At 36.2% G+C, this 19,781-nt stretch overlaps 1 protein-coding gene and 1 pseudogene across 2 annotated transcripts in view; one reads left to right on the forward strand and one right to left on the reverse strand.

The window, feature by feature from the left end:
* The window catches only part of MED26 (mediator complex subunit 26), a 129,601-nt gene that overhangs the window by 44,019 nt on the left and 65,801 nt on the right, over positions 1–19,781 (reverse strand). The gene's annotated exons all lie outside the window — the stretch shown is intronic.
* LOC141500875 (small ribosomal subunit protein eS1-like) lies at positions 8,261–9,047 on the forward strand (annotated as a pseudogene).

Raw genomic sequence — 19,781 nt, forward strand, 5'->3', positions numbered from 1 at the left:
CCCCTCCCCCCCCGGAAAACAACATCACTGCAGCTAGAATTAGAAGAGAAACCACTAAGAGAAATGTACTATTGGAAAAGAAAGGATGAATGAGAAATTAAGAGAAAAATAGGAAAACCTGCATGAAAACAAAGAGTAAAGAAAAAACAGAACCAAAATACACAGATAATTACACTAGTATAAATGAAGACTATAAAAAAGAAAAAATAATCGTAATAACAAACCTTGGTTCTGAATAGATGATAAATGAACATTTCTCCTCTAAGCAGAGATATAAGTATGGGTTCAGAATGTTGCATAAATCTCATAATAATTGCAGAGTTGGTTTGCTGGGCTTGGGGTTTTTAATCACAGAGGGCATGAGAGGTTGATGTTATAATGGAGAATGCAAAGTAGAACGGAAGAAGATGGATACCCCACCCCCTGCAACTACTATGCAGTAAATTCAGGAATGACTATTATTTAAAACTTAAAGAAATCAATAGTACTCCAAAATTAATTGCAGGAAAATAATGTGAGATGGGGCTTCAAAAGTACAATATAAAATTGTAAAGGATAAAAATGAATAACTTTAAATAGACAAAAGGCAACCAGTGGAAGGGTATGAATAAGAGTGATAAAATCAAGTCTATTATATAAGTAAATCTAGTTATGATGGAAAGGATATTTTGAAAGGAGAGAAAATAGAGGCTGGAATAAGGCAAGTGAAAGCAAGGCTTATACTGAGGATAGATTACAGAAACAATATCAATAGGTCTAGAAAATGGATATGAGCGGATAGAGCACCGGCCTTGGAGTCAGGAGTACCTGAGTTCAAATCCGGCCTCAAACACTTAATAATTACCCAGCCGTGTGGCCTTGGGCAAGCCACTTAACCCCGTTGCCTTGAAAAATCTTAAAAAAAAAAAGAAAAGTAAAGAAAAGAAAATGGATGTGAAAAGTGTGGGAAAAGTCCAAGATATGAACAAATTTTTAATCAAGGAAGAACTGAGTCAATAATGCTGCCAAAGATAGAAATTATGTAATGAAAACAATGGACAAATTTAAAGGGAAAATATCACATACATCCTTTATACGGGATGCCTTAAAGCTGTTGCTGAGTTTTACGATACTAAAACTTGAAAGTAAGCTAAGATTTTTGGACATCCTATAGAACACAGATTCTGGGATAACCTGGGTTTATAACTTGGATTTTTTTTGGTTGATCTGTATTTTTATCAGGATAAGAACTTACTCAACCAATAAACTGGTTTGCAGTTCAGAGTTAAGAGTTACCTAAAGTAAGTTCAATAGATATAATTGAGTTAACACAACTAGCCTTATAAAGTACCTGGTAAGTTCTTGTTCCCAAAAGTTAATATATTTTTATTAAGTGCCTACTATGTTCTAGATACTATGTTAAATGCTAGAGATACAAATGAAAACAAAAGATGGTCCCTGCCTTCAAGGAGCTCTAAATTATAAGTAAACAAAATGGGAAAACAAATACAAAAGAGATGGGGGGGGGGGTTGAGGCAGTCAAAAGAAGAGAGGGAGAGAAAGGCACAGGGGTATTGATGGAGAAGTCCAAAAGCAGTATAACTGGTGATAATGCTGAATTTGTGGCCTAAATTAAGACCCTGGAGTCCACCCTGGCCCTGTCCTGCAAAAGTCATAAGAATTCAATCAGAGGGGCAGAGGCTACCAAAGGGATGTTAGCATCAGGCCAATTCAATCTTGCAGCATAATGAGATCTACCAATGAGGAGTTTTCAGAGAAAGAATGCAAGTTCCAAAGAAGTTCAACAGAGTGTAGTTGATGGGAAACCCAATACATAATAAGAAACTGGAAATTTCAAAATACTATCCTGAATTAGAATGCTTAAAAATGACATTAAATTGAAAGAAATGTGCTAGAGAGCTTGTCATATTTCAAGGCTGGAAGAGGCCTTTAGAAATTACCCAGTTAAAGAATCCTTCCTAAGACTAGATGTGGAGCTGGAAGGGATCTTTAAGATCATCTAATACAACTCTTCCATAATAGTTCTTTAAATTTTTAATAAATCTGTTTTTAATCAAAAAGACAGTTTTAAACATTAATTTTTTTAGTTTGTTTTTTTTTTTTTGCAAGGCAAATGGGGTTAAGTGGCTTGCCCAAGGCCACACAGCTAGGTAATTATTAAGTGTCTGAGACCAGATTTGAACCCAGGTACTCCTGACTCCAAGGCCGGTGCTTTATCCACTGCGCCACCTAGCCGCCCCTTCAACATTAATTTTTGTAAGATTTTGAGTTCCACATTTTTCTGCCTTCCCTTCTCCCTCCTCATAACAGAGAATAATCTGATGTTATACATTTACAATCATCATTAAGATATTTCCATTCATGATTTTTTCTTTTTAAATTTATTCCAATTACATAATTTCTTTTTTTTAGATTTAGAAAGGTTTTATTTGAGTTTTACAATTCCCCCACACACACCCCACAGAAGGCAGTTTGTTAGTCTTTACACTGTTTCCATGCTGTACACTGATCTAAGTTGAATGTGATGAGAGAGAAATCATATCCTTAAGGAAGAAACATATAGTATTAGATATACCATAATTACATAAGACTTTAAAAAAAAAAAATCAAAGTTAATAGTCTTTGGTCTATCTTCAAATTCCACAATTCTTTCTCAGGATACAGATGGTATTCTCCATCACAGATATCCCAAAATTGTGCCTGATTGTGGCCCTATTGGTGTAAGCAAGTCCATTAAAGTTGATCATCACTCCTATGTTGCTGTTAGGGTGTATGATGTTCTGGTTCTGCTTATCTCACTCTTCATCACTTCCTGCAAATCCTTCCAGAACTCTCTGAATTCCCATCCCTCCTGGTTTCTAATAGAACAATAGTATTCCATCATATACATATACCACATTTTATTAAGCCATTCCCCAATTGAAGGACATTCCCTCAAGTTTCCATTTGTTTGTCACCAGAGCTGCTTACATAGATAATTTCAACACTGATTTTTAAGTTCAACAATTTTCTACCCTCATCCTTCCCTTTAACCCCTCCTCAATGGCATTTGAGTAAGCTGATATAGGTTATATACGTGACAAGTTGTGTGGGTCTACCCACAATGCTCTGTTACCATCTCTAAAGGCAGAATCACATCAGCAACTACTTTTGCTGGGTTTCTAATGTGATACTGAACATATTTCTAGCCAAAGAGTTTTAACAACTTTCATCTATCTGAAGGTGCTTATTTTAAAATTACAATTGCAGAAGACAGCATAGGAAATGTAAAGTGTTAGGCCTGGAGCCAGAAAGTCCTGAGTTCAAATATGACTGAAATGCTTGTTTAAGACTGATTTCATGGGGCAGCTAGGTGGTGCAGTGGATAGAGCACTGGCCCTCAAGTCAGGAGTACCTGAGTTCAAATTCTGCCTCAGACACTTAATAATTACCTTGGGCAAGCCACTTAACCCCACTGCCTTGCAAAAAAAAAATATCTAAAAATATATTTAATGAAGATTTTTGCCTTTCCTTGATACCTTCCTAAAGCAGGTTATAGTATCTCTGATTTTATTCTTTATGCCACCTTTTCTGTACAATTACTCATTAGTGATTTATTGCAGACAAATGTCTATCACATACTTTGTCACAGTAACATTCTAACACCCTCAATACTCTTTGGATGCTGAGCAACTTTAATGCTTCAGAGACTTAGTATTCTTTAACTCAGCATCATAATATGTGTGTTTGTGTGTTTGTGTGTGTGTGTGTGTTCATCCATCCCTCATCAAAAAGGAAAAAGCATAAGCAAAAAGAAAAAAAAAACCCAGATTTCAAATTATTTTTACCATTAACTAGACAAACATTACAAAACTAATTGTGTATGAAATCATGAGTATATGAACAGCATGTTTCTTAAGTACAGTATAGTATTACAATGTAACATGGAATCTGAGAATTCCGATTCAAATTTCCCTTCTGACAATTACTGCCTATGTGACGCTGGGTAAATCACCTAATTTTCCTGAATCTCAGGTTCCTCAGGAGGAGGTTGGAATAGATGAGTTGAGGTTCCTTCGAGCTCTAGATTAATAGCCCTATACTTGAGATTTAACATATAATGACAATAATGCCTTGTTTTTGTCTCTGTCTTCTGAACTTTCCTGTTTTAACCTGAACTTTCTTAATACTTCATTGATGCTCTTTTCTTTGTGAAAATCAGTATCATTATCCAATTTCATTGTCACCAAATATAAGTCTTTACTTGTAACAAATAACTAGTCAAATATAACAAATTTACACATTATTCAGATAATATCTCCTTTTATACATATAGTTCAACATTTCTATGCCAGAAAGGGAAAGGACTCCTCCTTCTTCTGGAGTCATTAGTGGACATTGCATTGATGGATGCTCCTCAGTCTTTCACAATTGCTTTCCTTTACAATTATTGTAAAAAATTCTAAAAGTTGTTCCAGTTATGCTCATTGACTTCTAAATCAGCTCAACTAATCTTCCTTATTTCTTCTGAATCCATCTCTTTTTTCATTTCTTAAGGCATAGTATATTCCATTATACTTACCCACCATAACTTCTTCAGCCATTCCCCAAATGATGGGCAACCAATTGTGGACCTAGTTCCTTACCACTACAACAAAATGCTGTTAAAAACAATTTTGTAAATGTGTGTTCTTTCCCCTTTCTTTGATCTCACTGGGGTAAATGCCTCAAAGTTCCTGGTATCAATGGATACCAAATACCAGTGGCTGACCTATGCTGTTTAATAAAGGCTTTTGATCCACTGATCTCATCCATGACAGGGTCAAACACTGTATGTATCACTTAATATTAATAATCCAATTCAACAACCATTTAAGCAACACTTACTTCACAGTAGACACAGAGAAAACAAATTAAAATGAGCATGACCTCAAAGAACTTATATTTTACTGGGAAGAGTCAAAACAAGGTTCTCTAAAGTAGCATCATAAGAAATCTTGAATGATTTTAACATATACATAGGCACCACTTTAGAGATGCTTTGTTCAACTAAATAAATACCTTTTATACTTAATGAAATCTTGTATCTTTGAGTTAACTGTATGACTAATAATTGTACAGATTTTATTTACAATAATTTATAAAAATCTGCCATTTCATACTATCTTCTATCTATATGAGATAGTTTTTTCTTCAATCCCTTTTCTTCCTGCCCCCCCCCCCCCAGCCCTGAGCTTGTTGGGTTAATATTAAGAGTTTTTTTCCTAAGTTTTTGATACATTCCTCTCTTCTCAGTAGTTTTTTTAAGTCCTTAATGTTTTAACATCTGTGTCACATTTGGCTTATAATCCTGATTATATACTTTGAGTAGCTATTCTCTCTCTTGATCATGCAAAAGAATAAAACTTGTATGTTAAAAGGAATCTGGTCTTTAGGGGATGAACTTGGGGGACAGAGCTGAGTAAAGGCCGGGAATCTACTGAACTCTCCCCCACACCACTCCAAATATATTTAAATAATGACACTAACCAAATTCTAGAGTGCCAGACTGAGTGAGACAATTTTCCAGCCCAAGACAACTTGGAAGATCCATGGGAAGGATGTGTTACACCAAGATTGGAAAGTACCCACAGTGTAGCCCGGGCTGCACTAGAGTGAACCTGTTCCAGTCATTCACCAACAGGCAATAGGGCAAACTGGGTCAGTTGCAAAGGTGATGATTTCCAGACCTCTCAGTCCAGGGATTGCCAAGGACAATTTGGAAGGACAACTGGGGTGAGAGTGAAGCACAGGCCACCACAGACCTCAGAACCACTGTACTAGGACCAGAAGCACGTAGCAGGAGTCATGGGATCAGCAGCTGGAGCAACTGCTTCCAAAGTTCTCAGCTCACAGACAATAGCATGGTTAGGGTAAGATTGAAGGGATCTCTTTGCTATCACTGAGGCAAGGCTCAGTTGCTTTGCCTATACTCAGATCTGGGTAGCAGCCTGGAGCTCCAGTCCAAGGAAGAGCAGAGGTACAATGGAGCTTACTGCCTATGGGGAACAGGGACACTCCTCATAGTTCCAGGGGAGAAAGGAGTATTTACTGTCATCCATTGACCACAGGCCAGTCAGGAGTCACAACATGGGAATATTTAGAAAGATATACAGCAAAAGTTAAGACCTGCCATGGCATAATTATCAATAGATCATATCACACCATCTTCATTTTCTTCTCTAAGTTATTAGACTGGCAGATCAAAAGAATGCAATAGATAATAATTTACTGAGATTTTGGCAAAGTATTTTAAAAATTATTTTTATTATTATGAACTAAATCAAAGACAAGCACTTATTAACTCCACCCCCACCAAAAGACTGGATAAGAAATTGTGAGCTTCCATAATCACCTTTTAAAAAGTATATACTGAAATAGAATCATGGTGTTCTGAGATAAAGATAAAGCTTTGGAGCTTGAAAGTACCTTTCAGTCATCTTAACCAACCTTCTAATTTAAAGAATGAAGAAACTAGGACCTAGAAAGATTAAGTCACTTTCCCAAAGTCATTGATAATAACTGTACCTATGTCATAGCTAAAAAATTTGAGTTTTTACTCAAGAAAACTGAACTGAATCACAGCTAGTTGGCGAAGTGGATAGTGGCATCAGGAGGACCCGAGTTCAAATCTGCAGACACATAATATTACCTAGCTATGTGACCTTGGGCAAGTCACTTAACCTCATTGCCTTGTTAAAAAATGTACAAACACATCACACCCAATTTGGATCAAGGTATAACATGGAAACAAAGTAAAGACGGACAGAGTGCTCTCTGTGGGGTGGGGGGAGAAGCAAGATTGGGGGAAAAATGTAAAACTCAAATATCTTTAATAAAAATAAATTTAAATTAAAAAATGTGCAAACAAAAAGTAATACCAATTTAAAACAGAAATCATATCAGGTCATATCATCTAAAAAGGGAGGCAATAATCCTGATGTACTCTGCTACATGTGAAGGACTACATTCAACTCCAAGATATTGAACACTAGCAAGTTGAGGAGAGTGATCATGAGGAAAAAGACCATGTCATATAAGATTTGAGTGAAAAAACCTGAGAAGAGTTAAGCCTGAAAAAGTGAAGACATGAGGAGGATATAATAGCTATCTTCCAGTATTTGAAGAAGGATTCAACTTGCTTGTTTGGCCTGAAAAAACAGAACTAGAACATTTGTTCTAGCAGAAGTTCTACAGAGGCAGGTTTCAGGGCACTGAAAAACAACAACAATCAGATACTTTCAAAAGTACTTCCAATAAGTAATTCGGGTGACTCCTCACTTAAGGAGATGCTTACAGAGAGCTGTGATGACTTCTTGGAGATGCTGCAAAAGTTATTTAAATAATGGTTAGAACTAGGTATTTTCTAACTCTGCTAGTCTATCATTACATAATGATCTATGCTGATGTAACTCACTTGGCCTCTCTGGGCCTCAGTGGTGAAAAAAAAATGAGAAAGTTGGAAATGATTACCTATGAGGAACCTTTAGGCCTAGAAATAAGACCTTATGATATAAAGATTGTAGGTAGTATGGTGTGAAGAATACATGGGTTCATGCTAGTTCCATTGCCCAACCCTCCCCAATTATATTTTTCAAAGATCAAACTTAAATTTGTCATAATTAAGCCTTAGGATGAGTCTTCTAAAAAGAACATTTTGATTCATATTGTTGAAATTCATATTATTTGCTTTTAAACTTTGAAAATGATTCCAAAACTGGGAGTACATCTTTCTTGGTAAAAGATTATCAACTATGCCAGTGATTCAACTAAACATGCAAACACTGCCCCAAATGATATTAGCAAATTAAAATGAGTTTATATGCCTAAGGCTCTAAATTGCACAGAAAGTGATGAAGATCACTGAATGAAATCAAAGGTTGCATTCAGACTGGAAAAATACGTTGAATATTTTGCAAGCAAAGAAAAAAATTAAAACATTTTGAACAGAGACATGAGGGCTCCTATAAGGCAGGAGATGATTTATAGTAGTTAATACAATAAGAGAAAGGGGAAAGTACCAGTACTGAGGTTCTAGGATTTATGAGTCAGAAGGGACCTTATATATTACTAATCTTGATTAATGAGGTCAAGTGGCAGTTAAGATCACATATGGGTTACATTACAGAGTGATTGTTAGAATCTACATCCTGAAAGCAAATCCAGTGATCTTTCCATTGACTAGTATTTATTTACAAAGTATTTTAAAGTTTGCAAAACACTCCACATAGACAGTGAGATCATGGCAGTGGGCAAGAATTAAGCGGCTGACCAAAGGTGGTAAAAAAGGAGCCAAGAAGAAAGTAATTGATCCATTTTCAAAGAAGGATTGGTATGATGTAAAAGCACCAGCTATGTTCAATATTCGTAATATTGACAAGACACTGGTTACAAGAACTCAAGGAACAAAAATTGCCTCTAATGGTCTCAAGGGTTGAGTTTTTGAAGTGAGCATGGCTGATTTGCAGAATGATGAGGTTGCTTTTCGCAAGTTCAAATTAATTACTGAAGATGTTCAGGGTAAAAATTGTTTGACAAATTTCCATGGGATAGATCTTACCCGGGACATGATGTGCTCTATGGTCAAAAAAGTGGCAAACCATGATTGAAGCCCATGTTGATGTCAAAACTACCGATGGCTACTTGCTCAGCCTCTTTTGTGTTCGTTTTACTAAAAAGCACAACAACCAGATCTGTAACACTTCTTATGTCCAACAGCAACAGGTCCATCAAATTCATAAGAAAATGATGGAAATCATGACGCAAGAAGTACAAGCAATTGACTTGAAAGAAGTTGTCAACAAACTAATTCCAGACAGCACTGGAAAAGACTTGCTAGCCCATTTACCCTCTCCATGACGTATTTGTTCGAAAAATCAAGATGCTCCAGAAACCCAAATTTGAATTGGGAAAGCTAATGGAGCTGCATGGTGAAGGTGGTGGCTCTGGAAAACCTTCAGGAGATGAAACAGTAACAAAAGTAGAAAGGGCTGATAGCTTATGAACCACCAGTTCAAGAATCTGCCTAAAATAAGAACTTTTAAAATGAGGTGAAAAATAAAAATTTATTATTGTGATGGTTTGGGGTATTTTTTAAGATTTATAACTTGGGAAATTTTCTCATAAATATGATGAACAAATGGCATGAATGAAATTGTATAATTGCTCGGTAAATAAACTTGTTTGTTTGGGATTACCACCTTGGGCCAGATTCTAGGTTTGAGTGACCTTAGTTAAGCAAAACTTAGTTTAAGCAGCTTAGTTCCCAGATTTCCTACATTTCTGCTTCATTTAATCCTAGATTTCTAATTAAACAAAACAAACTGCCTCAAGACAGTTATTTCAGCCCCTGTGCCTTAGTCTTCAATAGCCTTTTTGATCAATTTCTTTTTACAGAAAAGAGCAAATGCTAGAAAAACTTTTTAGTTTTTGTTGTTTAAAGTCCTTTGGATTTGTTTGTCTTTTTCTTCTCCAGACAGTAAACCGAGGGCCCAGGATCAGCAGATGACATTATTAGAATTAGGAGTCTTCCTTATCCCAGCCCTGATACTGAGTTTAAGTCAAAATGGGAGAAGTGCATAGTTTATTATAGTGAATATAAACTAATAGTTTATATATAATAGGTGAAATAAAATTTAAAAACCTCCATTAAATGCAATTGTTGCAAATATGAACCTGAGGAAAAACTAGGGTGAATGATAAATTGGGGATTTATAAAATAATCAACTATGACCATCAAATAGTAATTCTGGAAGAGAAAAAACTACCTGAACTTCTCAGAAAATAGCATGTCTTATGTATACAGGAATGGTTAAAATCTGAAAATGTGCATAGTAAAAGAAACTTGGATAGAAATAGTAAATTATGTGAGAATGGTTTGAAATTATGATAAAAATTATTGTTGGTATTTAAAACTGAAGACAATATTACCCTCCCCATTCCACTTAATCTCTTTAGGGTCCTCTAAATCTATCATTATTAAAGAATAAATTATAAAAAATGGCTACCATTTACTCCCCAAAGGGAGATACTATCCCTTTTTTCCTGGTAGAATTAACGTTAATCCTATCAAAGACAAGTGATAAATTATATTTTGATAGAAACAGATTGATGTTGGTGCAAGACAATTTGCAAAGGCAGGATTGGCTTGATAAGATACTTGTGTCTCATACCCTTACAGTAGGAACTGGGTCCTAACACTTCAGGAGTGAGTCAGAGGTGGACATTGTAAATGGACATTGCATTAACTGGAAAGTAGCAGTACAATAAAAGTTAAGATATAGTTTATTTCCTTCATGGAGCCAACTAAAGAAAGTGCTGTTATCAGGTTTGTTGATCATTTACTGCCAAAAGGAAATATATGTCATCACCTCTTCTAGAAGGAAAACAATAGAAATCATGGCAAATTTCTTAAATCTCAGGTAGAATGCCAGTAGAATCACCCCCTAAGTGACTGTAAGCAATGCTTTCTCCTTGGGATTCCTTAAGAAATGAAGATGGTGATAGGCAAAGTTTACAGATAATTTTCCGATGCCTGAATTAATCTCTGTACTTGTAAAATATTAATAACATTCTTATGTTGCTTTAAAAAAAAACACTATATAGTTAAGTTCCAGACCTATCAATCTCACCATAAAATTCCTTCTCCTTGAATCCAGACTTCCATTACCAACCAGCAACTGGATATTTTTAATTTTATATTTGATAGGCATTCTCAAAACAGATGTCTACATTTCCCAAAAACTTCAATCATCTTTAAAACATCCTTTTTGTATCTAGAATGCAATTTTTCCTGTCACCCAGTCTCACAACTTTTAAGTCATCCTGGATTCCTTACTCATCACATCAATGACCAGGTGTTGTAGATTCTACCTCCATAACATGTCTCCAGAGGTCACCTCCTCTATACTTACATAGCACATTAAATCCTAGTTCAAGCACTTATATTTAACCTAGTCTACAGTGATGCAAAAATTAATGAGTTTCAATAATGCAAAATTCAACTGAGTAAAATTATAAAACATTCCAAGGTTGCATTTAATAATACGTCAAAATTCAATTAATTCAATTGTTGAGAGCTAAGAGTTTGACACATTTTTAAGTATAACATCTCCTGTGCATGAAATATGCCCCTGTTTGATTTCTTTGAAGATCATTTAATAAGGGGTAGCTACATGGCACCGGCCCTTGAGTCAGGAGAGCCTGAGTTCAAAACTGGCCTCAGACACTTAATAATAACCTAGCTGTATGACCTCGGGCAAGTCACTTAACCCCCCTTGCCTTAAATATTTTTTTTAAAAATTCATTTAATAAAATGGCAAAGGTTAAGAACAATAGAGATAGAAACCATGTCAATAAAAAAAGCCATTTGCTATTACATTGGGGGGAAAATGAAGATAAAACTAAATCAGCTTTTTTGTAGTTTGCAAACAATAGAAGGAAAAGTCTTACATTGATAAAAATGAAGTCTTAACTATGTGGACTGATTACAACTGAAAAAGCATTTCTCTTAAAAGGGCAGACAAAAGCTTCAAATTTAAAGGCAGTGAGAAAAAATTAGAAATGAAGTGGATAGAAACGAAATGTTTAATATGGCTTTAAAATGTGGCTTTGGGGGAAGCTAGGTGGCGCAGTGGATAGAGCACCGGCCCTGGAGTCAGGCATACCCGAGTTCAAATCTGGCCTCAGACACTTAATAATTACCTAGCTGTGTGGTCTTAGGCAAACCACTTAACCCCACTGCCTTGCAAAAACTAAAACTAAAATAAAATAAAATGTGGCTTTGATTGAATAATGTTAAAATTACAGGAGAAGTGAGTAGTGCAGCTACATATTCTGATGTTTTGAAAAAAATAATCAAAGGTGGATATACTGATCCAAGACAAAATGTGTAATGGGGGAGATGTGTATATAGAGTGCTGAGTGTATAAACAGAATGCCGAGTCTTAGAAGTCAGGAAGGACCAAGTTCAAAATCATCTTTAGACACTATTAGCTATGTGACCATGGGTAAGTCAGTTAACCTTCTTTAGCCTCATTTTTATTCATCTGTAAAATGGAAGAATAAGGGCACTAATCTCCCAAAGTTGTTATGAGCTAATATTTGTAAACCTTAAAGTACTATATAAATGCTGGCTATTATTCTAGGGACAGAGAGATGGGTGGTACAGTGGATCAGAGATCTAGAGTCAGGAACAGTTGACTTCAAATCCTGCCTCAGACACTAAATTAACAGTATGATGAGGGCAACTCATGTAACCTTTGTTTGACTCAACCTTCTCTTCTATAAATGGGAGATAATGATAGCACCTACCTCCTTTCCAGGGTTGTTGTAAAGATCAAATGAGATAATGTTTGTAAAGTGCATAGCATAGTGCCTGACATATAATAGGCATGACATAAATGTTAGCAATTATTATTAAACAAGCTTATTCTGGAAAGGGAACACTTCTACACAAACAATAATTTAACCTGGATTAAAATTATAAGATCATTAACACTTTTATTGTTAGTTAATGCAGGAGGAAACCAATATTTGCTTATAGATCCAGAAATCCTTCCAAAGAAGCTACAACCACTGATCACTTTCAGTTTTCTCTGATGCTCTTATAAGAAAGCATGGGTGGGCGGCTAGGTGGTACAGTGGATAGAGCACCGGCCTTGGGAGTCAGGAGTGCCTGGGTTCAAATCCGACCTCAGACACTTATGCAACCATTTAGTGGGATTCATGATTAAAATAGAAACCCAGCTTATAGCAATCACCTTCTAACTCATACTTCACATATCTAATGTTTCTCTGAACTAACTATCCTCCACACAACTGCCCCAATGATTGGCCCAAAGTTCACCTCTGACCATACCATTTGTGAATACAAACTAAGATACAACTATTCTTTTCTGCATTGAAGGCCTTTTACAACCTGCCTTCTAACTACCATGCCAGCCTTATTCTATATTATTCCTTTTAGGCACCTTCTATAATTAGTCAAACTCTATACAAATAGGCAGTTTCCAGATGAAGAAATTAAAGTTTATATATGGTTACATGAAACAATTCTCTAAACCATTATTGATTAGAGAAATGCAAATTAAGACAACTCTGAGGTACCACCTCATGTCTATCAAATTGGCTAAAATGATCACAAAAAAAGGAAAATGATTAGTGTTGGAGCAAATATGGGAAAATTGGGACACTAAATACATTGTTGGTGGAGTTGTGAATGGATACAACTATTCTAGAAGCAATTTGGAATAATGCCCAAAGGGCAATAAAAATATGCATACTCTGATCCAGCAATATCAATACTGGGCAACTAGGGGGAGTCATTAATAGAGCAAAAGCTCTTGGAATCAGGATGACCTAAGTTCAAATCTAGCAGTTGAAACTTACTAGCTATGTGACCTTGAGCAATTAAAGTAAACATAATTGCCCCTCATCCAGGGCCATCTCCAGTCATCCTGATTCATATCTGGCCACTGGACCCAGAAAAGAAGTCAGGCTGGTGATTTAGCACAGCACCATCCCCTTATCTCCTGATATCATGGTCTTCTTTGAGAACTAAACATCAACATTATTAACTCTGTATCCCAAAGAGATCACAAAGAAGTGGAAAATATGTACAAGTGCAAATATATTTAAAATAGTTCTTTTTGTAGTAGAAAATAATTGGAAATTGAGAGGATACCAATCAATTGAGGAATGGTTGAACAAATTATGGTATATGAATGTGATGGAGTAATGTTATTCTATATGAAATCATAAACTGATGGAGTAATGTTATTCTATATGAAATCATAAACTGAAAGCAGGCTTCAGAAAAGCTTGGAAAGACTGACTTCAAGTGATACTCAGTGATGTGAGCAGAAGCAAATGTACACATTACAGAAACATTGTGAGATGATCAACTAAGATAGACTTGGCCTCAGCAGTTCAGTAATCAAAGACAATTCTAAAGACTTTAGATGAAAAAATGCCACCCACATCCAGAGTGTGGAGTCTGAATGCAGACCAAAGCACTCTATTTTTACTTTTTAAAAGTTCTGATTTCCATTTTTCGAATGAATTTTTCCCTTTAGTTCTAATTCTTCTTTCACAACATAAGTAATATAGAAATATGTTAATCATGATTATTCATGTATAACCTTTGAAGGGGAAGGAGGTGCAGTGGATAGAGCACCAGTCCTAGAATCAGGAGGACCTGAGTTCAAATCTGAAATCAGACACTTAATAATTACCTGTGTGGCCTTGGGCAAACCACCTAACCCCATTGCCTTGAAAAAAAAGAAAACAACCTAAAAAAAAGATAGATGCTTGCTATAGAAGGAGATTCTTTTTCAAGTATGTATTGGAGAAGACTTGAATTTTCTTTTCTTTTCCTAGACTATTTCAAATGGGAATTTAATTTCATCAGTTCCCATGAATTCAATTATCACCCAATGACTGATATCATGCTGATGATTTTCAAATCTACTTATCTAGTTCTAAATGGATAGCTAAAAGTTGCAAACTAGATAGCACACTGGGCTTAAAGGTAGAAAGACCAGAGTTCAAATGTGACCTCTGGCATTTACTGACTGTGTGACCCGAGATAAGTCACTGAACTCCTACCTGCATAAAAGCAGAAGAAAATGACAAACCACTCCAGAAGAGAACTCCATGCTCAATTGGTCCACAGGGTCACAAAGACAAACATGAGTGAACAACAAAACCTAACTTCTCTTCTAAACTCCAATCTTAAATCTCTGACTAACTATTAGACATCCCAAACTGGACATCCCATTGACATCAACTGAACTCATCTTTCCCCTCAAATGCTCCCCTCTTCCAAACTTCCTGGTTACTTTTTGAGGTCACCACCACTCTTCCTTAGGCTCACAACTTGGATGTTATACTTAATTCTTCCCTATCTCTCAATCCCTTATCCAATCTGTTCCAAGATATCCCAATCTTATTATTGTAACATCTCTCAAATATGTCCCTTTCTCTCCTCTGGCACTACCACCACCCTGGTAGTATAAGGCCTCATCATTTCATGCCCAGACTACAGCAATAGCCTGATAGAAACTCTGTCTATCTCAAGCCTCTCTCCCTTCAGTCCAGTTCATCCTCCATTCAACAGACGAAGTGATTTTACTAGGGCAAAGTAAAGGCAGTGACTTGTCCAAGCTCTTCCCTAAACCACTCCAACTATATTAGAATAACCAAATCCTAGAGTGCAAAACCCACAAAACAACCTATTGAAACAATTTTCCAACCCAAGGCAACTTGGAAATTCCACAAGAAGGGTCTGTTACATTGGAGTTAGAAAGGGTCCACAGCACAGCACAGGCCACACCAGAACAAACCCAATCCAGCCATTAAGAAATAGACTGGGGGCACCTGAGTCCATGGCAGCAGGGGTGTTTTCTACACCTCTCACCCAAGGACAACTTGAATGTCAACATAAAACTCTGCCGTGCCAGAGTGAGAGGAAAGCCCAATCCAGCTCAGACCTCAGTGCAAACCTAGACCCAGGGGATAAGAAGCAGTGCTGAAGAGCCACCAGGCAGCTGTTTTCAGTCAGAGCTCTCAGTCCAGGAACAGTAAGGGATTTGACAAAGGTTGCTATACCTGGTGGCAGGATTTCTGTTGTTTCACCCATCTCAGATCTGGTTCCCAATCTGGAGCACCAGTCTCAGAAAAAGGAGCAGAAGCACAACAACGCAGGGTCTCTCCTCAGTTTCAGAAGAAAAAGAAGTGCGTGTGGGTCACCCACAGACCAAAGAACAGGCCAGGAGAGCAGTCAAAGTCTCTCATAAGACCTTGGAAGAATCTAGAACTTGCAAGTCCCTGGCAGGTGTCCTTGAAAACAGCTGCAAAAACCCTCAAAATTTGGGACAGTGCATCCTCCACCTTGGAAGCAGAGCCCCACTATAACGCAGAGTTAAGATCAAGTCATTGGCTGGGGAAATAAGAAAACAATAGGAGTCAGGAGTACCTGGGTTCAAATCTGGTCTCAGACACTTAATAATTACCTAGCTGTGTAGCCTTGGGCAAGCCATTTAACCCCATTTACCTTGCAAAAACCTAAAAAAATTAAAAAAATAACATCTAGGGATGGCTAGATGGCACAGTGGATAGAGCACTGGCCCTGGAGTCAGGAGGACCTGAGTTCAATTCTGGCCTCAGACACTTAATAATTACCTAGCTTTGTGGCCTTGGGCAAGCCACTTAACCCCACGGTCTTGCAAAAACCTGCAAAAAAAAAAAAAAAAGAAAAAGAAAAAGAAAAAGAAAATAACATCTTGGAGCAGGGCAGCTAGGTGGTGCAGTGAATAGAGCAATGGCCCTGGAGTCAGGACCTGAGTTGAAATCTGATCTCAGACACTTAATAATTACCTAGCTGTGTAACCTTGGGCAAGCCACTTAACCCCACTGCCTTAAATTAAAAAACAAAACAAAACAAAACAAAACAGAACATCTTAAAAACCAGTATGGTCAAAAGGAAAAAAGCAGTTCAAAAGGCCAACGAGAAGAATGTCTTAAAAAGCAGTATTGGCCAGTTGGAAAAGGAGATACAAAAACTCTCTGAAAAAAATAATTCTTAAAATGTGGAAGGGAGCTAAAAAAAAGTTGATAACTTTGTGAGAAATCAAGAAACAATAAAACAAAACCATAAGAATTAAAAAGTAGAAGAAAATATTAAATATCTCACTGGAAAAACAACTCATCTGGAAAACAAATCCAGGACAGAAAATTTAAAAATTATTGGACTACCTGAAAGTCATAACACCCCCCCCCCCAAAAAGCCTAGAAGTCATTTTTCAAGAAATTCTCCAGGAAAATTGCCCAGTTATTCTATAAGAGATCTCCTAGAAAATATTTCTATATTTTCCCACACTATTTTCCCCTCTTTCTTTGAGAACACCCTAGCCTTTAAGTTCATCATCCTTACTCTTATGATTTGGTACCTTTACCTGCTCTACACCTCCATGATGTAGAGTGCTCAAAATTTTCTACAATCATAATAACTTTCCTTCCTAAGCTTTTCTCAGTGCAAACTCTAGTCATTATACTACTCACCTTCATACTTTCCTGGCGATCACCTGTGCTCTTAGGGTCTCAGTTTCTTATTTTCTCAATTTTTATAATTGTGGCTAATCATTTGACCTATGTATTGTCTTAACTTTGAAAATTCCTTGTTCTCTTGAGGCTTATGCTTTGCCAAATCCTAACACCAACTTACTCATACACTGGTATTTGAATAGCTTCACTAAAGTCACAAAAACATGTTGACTGGGCACTATACATTTATTACCTAATTTCAACTGCATGCTTATTATGGCTGAGAAATTATTTTGTTTCTTCATAACTGAATTTATCAACAAATTTCTTTTGCTCACAAGCCTCCTACATAATTCTTCCTTGCCCCTGCCTAAGAAGAGGCCCATCATCTCATATTTAAAAAAGGAAGAACATCCTGATCTCCCCTTTTTTCAGTTCAGTTCAACAAACATTTGTTAACCATCCATGTTTAGCGTGTTTTGTTAAGTTCTGAATACAAAGAAAAAAAGGAAGGGTCCCTGCCTGACCACTTACCTAGGTAAGATAAAGTAAAAGAAAAAACTCGAGTGGAAATCAAACCATGTTCTTCTCTTACCTCTTCTTTCACATGACCTTGGGCACACTGCCTCTATGGGACTGATTTACTCATCTAAAAATTAGGGAGAGGATAGGGTCAAATAAAATTATTTTTTTTAGTTTTTTTTTTTGGGGGGGGGGCAAGGTAATGGGGTTAAGTGGCTTGCCCAAGGCCACACAGCTAGGTAATTATTAAGTGTCTGAGTCCAGATCTGAACTCAGGTACTCCTGACTCCAGGTTGGTGCTCTATCCACTGTGCCACTAGCTGCCCCCATAAAATTAGTTTCAAGTAATCTTTAAATTATGTTAGCTTTAAGGATATGTGATCCATTCATTCTGCCTATTCCATCTACATTTGAGTTAACCTGTTCTAAACCTCAAAACCAATTTATATGTCCTATTCTTTCCTCCTTTGTTGCAGTCACTCTGTAAGTACCAACAAGTCTCCACTTATGACCTTAATCTCTTGATTGAGTCTATTTCTATTTCTTCTGGAAGTCAGCCACCAACCATTTACCCTCTCTATGTAACTCTAATGTTCTCCCCCTAGCTATTGGCTCCTTTCTCTTACTTTCTCTTGCTGCCAAGTTTATACCATACTTTAAAAAAAATCATCCCTAGTCAAATACTTAAGTGGTATAAGGTGAGAAGAAAAAGAAAAGGGCCCTTGAGGGGAACCTTATAATTAAGAGATGAGTCAAAGGACTGTGAATCAACAAAGGAAAAGTGAAAAGGAAGAATCAGAAAGGTTGATTCTCATTTCCTTCTCTTCTCACTTCTGAAGAACCCCTGGTATTCTGACTTTCAAACTCCACCCTAACTTCCACCTGAACCTTCACTTTCTAGTTACCAGTAAGCTCTCAACTGCTAAAACTAATCTGAAAATTTTTGATTTTCCTTGCTGCTTGATTTTTGTAGCATTTGACAGCATATACAACCACTCCCTCCTAGATAATCTTTTCTAACAGTATTTTCTCCTGATTCTCTTCCTGCTTTTTCAGTGTCCTTTGCAAGTTCTTCAACCAAAATTCATTTCCATCTCTAAATATCATCTTCTTTCTTTTTTACTAAGTGCTTAATAAATGTTTTTGAGTGACTGACACATTTCCGCCTTAGTTCTTTACATATTTCTGTATTCTAGCCACACTAAACCATTAGTATTTGTTCTTTCTAAAATTTAATTTTTATTCTGATCTTAAGAAAAATCTAAAAAACATTTCCATAATGTAGACTAGGAAAAAAGGATGGAGCATAGACTGCAAATCTATTGATATACCTTTTAAATATAAAATTAGCATGTAACTTTTCCTCTTTTTCTGCCCCGTAACTGCTATATATATATATATATATATATATATACACACATATATATATATTATATACACACATAGATACATATGTATGTATATATATAAGATAAATATGAAATCATTTTATATATACATATATGCACGTATACACACTTTTATTTATCGTTCTTTCTCTATATGCAAATAAGAGGCTTCCTTTCAAATTCCTTGTAAATTGTTATTTATAATAGTCAAAAAGGACAAATCATTCTAAAATGTTCTTAAAACGATATCACTATTACCATATATGATGTTCTCTTGGTTCTGCTCAGTTCATTCTTCCTTATTTCATAGAACTCTATTCATGTTTCTCTAAGATCATTGAGCTCATGAAACAGAATCACAATCACACCACAATCTGTTCACTGATTGCTAGACATCCCTGCAATTTTCAACCTTTTGCCACCAGACAGCTGTTATAAATATTTTATAACATATAGTTTCTTTTCCTTTTTCCCTAATCATCTTGGGAAACAAATCTAATAGGGGTATTTGTTGACTCGAAGGGTCTAGGACAGTTTAATAACTCTTTGGGCACAATTACAGATTGCTCTCCAAAATGGCTGCATCAGTTCACAGTGCCAACAATGAATTAGTGTTACAATTTTTCCACATTCCCATCAAAATGTGTTGTTTCCCCCTTTAATCATTTCAGACAATCTGTTATGTGTAGAAGGATATCTCAAGGTTGTTTTAATTTGTACTTCTCTAATCAATAATGATTTAGAGCATATTTCATATAACTAAGAATTATTTTTATTTCTTCAACAGAAAACTGCTTGTTTATAACCTTA

This window comes from Macrotis lagotis, chromosome X (assembly GCF_037893015.1).
Source record: "Macrotis lagotis isolate mMagLag1 chromosome X, bilby.v1.9.chrom.fasta, whole genome shotgun sequence".
Lineage (NCBI taxonomy): Eukaryota > Metazoa > Chordata > Mammalia > Peramelemorphia > Peramelidae > Macrotis > Macrotis lagotis.